Source organism: Erinaceus europaeus, chromosome 3, assembly GCF_950295315.1.
Source record: "Erinaceus europaeus chromosome 3, mEriEur2.1, whole genome shotgun sequence".
NCBI classification, from domain to species: Eukaryota; Metazoa; Chordata; class Mammalia; order Eulipotyphla; family Erinaceidae; genus Erinaceus; species Erinaceus europaeus.
The window spans coordinates 147,180,313-147,183,149 of record NC_080164.1 but is presented as its reverse complement, the minus strand read 5'-3'; the positions used below and the strand labels follow the sequence as shown (position 1 = coordinate 147,183,149).

The window sequence follows — 2,837 nt, the reverse complement described above, 5'->3', positions numbered from 1 at the left end:
TCTTTACTTAGTCACACAACATAAAAAATAGGTTAAATTCCAGGGGACACACCATTTCATCACCTAGGCCAGTTCTCTTCCCCCACATGCTCCACAATGAAGTATATATAACCAAATGACATGTTCATCCAGAATAGTTTAAATAATAAACTGTTCAGTAACTGTTCTTGTATTACTAGGGAAAGGGAAAACAAGACAAGAAACCATTATGACCCTAACGCTTTGTGAGCCCACTGTTATCTACTCCCCAGGGCATTTTCAGGTGGCTGACCTCTACTCCACCACATTACTGAGGGAGGAGGCAGCAGGACAGGTCTGGGGCATTTGAACCAGAGTGGGAACAGAAACCAAACACAGGCCAGGCCCCAAGTGGGGTCTGGCACATTTTCAGAGGAGGTTAAAATGTCATGGTGTGCACAGGAAGCAGGCAAAAGAGTTTTCTGACAGAGATAATGCCCGTGGGTAGAATGAACTGTCAAATCTATTCTTGGGGAGGAGGTCCCAGTGGTGAGGACACTGGAGCTAGGGGGCCTCGAGGAAGGTGTTGGTTTGGAAGATGGAGGAAACGATCTTGCCAGTGGCATTGATTGTGCCTTCGCTGTCTCAGCTGGACTCGGAGTTGCTGCTCCCAGAGTAGGCACCCGGCCTAGCAAGATACCAATGCAGACGGTGGCAGAAGGGCAGTGGATGGAGGGGCCACTCAGGAATGTGCTTCCAACAGATATACAGGATGGGGCTTCTTGATTCTTGTCATCTGGGTCGGGGTCTGACTTCAGTCTTATCACACTGTTGCCACTCTCTGAGCTCTTATGCTTCACAGCTCTGATTACTGTAAAAAATGGCGACTAATCCCTAGCATTGCAAAAACGGTATCGTCTGTTTTCCATCTACACCATGCCTCGGCCTCGTGTGAGCTTAATGTGCAGCTTGGCGATACAAGAATCCGGCATGAAGCCCAGCCAGTCTATCTTGGCGTTACTCTCAATCGCACTCTGTCATTTCACGAACATCTCATAAAAACTGCAGCAAAGGTAGGCGTGAGGAATAACATCATTGCAAGACTGGCCAGCTCCTCATGGGGCGCGAGCGCTTCCACACTACGATCATCATCTCTGGCATTATGCTATTCCACTGCAGAATACTGTGCCCCAGTATGGTTCCATAGCCCCCATGTCCACTTGGTCGATTCCAAATTATATTCCTCCATGAGGATAATTTCTGGAACCATCCGTTCCACCCCGGTTCCATGGCTGCCAGTTCTTAGCAACATCGCCCCGCCAGATATTCGTCGGGATGCAGCATCATCTAAGTTCATTTCCCACGTCTACGCTCGACCGAACCTGCCAATATACGCGGATATCTTCGCTCACCCTGTCCAACGCTTGACGTCTCGTCACCCAATCTGGTCCCCTACGCCTACACTGAACTTCTCTGTTCCAGACTCTTGAAAACAGAGTTGGCAGTCAGCTGAGGTAAAGAACAAACACCTCATCACAGACCCCTGCAAGCGTCAACCCGGCTTTGACCTAGCACGTTATGATTGGGTCCTCCTCAATCGCTATCGAACAGGCCATGGCCGGTGCGCCACTATGTTCCATCGCTGGGGAGCCAGAGACGACCCCAACTGCCCCTGCGGCTCCAGACAGACTATGACCCACATAGTCCACGCCTGCCACCTCTCCAGATTCAAAGGAGGTCTCAAAACTTTACATCAGGCTCAACCTGATGCTGTTGACTGGCTACGGAAGAAGGGCAAACGCTAGAAGAAGAAGAACAGCTCCTGCCAACAGCTTTGCCTGGGAGAACTTGTTCTTGGCTTCTACGGGTTTCACAGTCAGTTTATTCTCCACTTCCTTTTTGTTTTCAGAAGAAACTCCAATGTTGTTGAGGTTACTTCTGTATTCTTTCAGTTCTCTCAATTCTTCTTCTCTTCATTACTTTTCTATTAGTTCCTGCTGTTGAGAAACCTCAAGGAAGTTGGTCTCATCTTCATCTAAGCCTCTTACCATGTTTTTGAATTTGAATTGCTCCTCATACTCCTGCTGCTTCCTGTCTTCCTGTTCCTATAGTCTTTCATACAGAGACTGTGGGTCATATGCTAACCCTGGACACTCTTCTGGATCTTTGGGCTTTTGAACTTTCTCCCATTCTTCTTGCCTTTGCTTGCGCCGTTTGTCTAATTCAGCCTCAGACACAAACCACTTTTTGATAACAAGGTTACCATCATCCCCTCCATCCATAATGGATAATATATTATTTCTTTTGAAGTCATCCCATAGGTCTCTGTTGTTGTTTTCAGTATCTCTTAATCTCTTTTTGAAATCTCTTACTTCTTTTTTAGTTGTCTCTAATTTGTCCTCAATCTTGCTAATTCTGTGTCCAGCCTCATTTATTCTATTCTCTCTCCTCTCTACTGTTTTCTGGAGTTCATCTATTTTGTTACCCTGTTCTGATACTGTTTTATCTTGTCCAGCTAGTTGTGCTCTTAGCTCAGCTATTTCAGCTTTCAGCTCTCTAATAACCTTGAGATAATTAGTGTTTTCTTCCAGAGTCTCATTTGTTGTTTCTGCATTTCTGATAACAATTCTTTCAAACTCACTCCTGTGACTATTTCCTTAACTAGTATCTGTATGTTGACCTCATTACTTTGTGCTTCAACCTTTGGCAGGGGCTTTTAGCTGGACTCTTGTTCTGGTTCATTTCTCCAATATTTCTTCTTGTTGGTTTAACCATTCTTTTTTTTTTTTTAATTTTTTCTTATTATATTTATTTTTCCTTTTGTTGCCCTTGTTGTTCTTATTGTTGCTGTTGTTATTGACAATGTCATTGTTAGATAG

General features: G+C 45.1%; 1 pseudogene; it reads right to left on the bottom strand.

The window, feature by feature from the left end:
• Positions 1-405: 405 nt before the first annotated feature.
• LOC103128777 (PSME3-interacting protein-like) lies at positions 406-2,240 on the bottom strand (annotated as a pseudogene).
• Between the last annotated feature and the right edge of the window lie 597 nt (positions 2,241-2,837).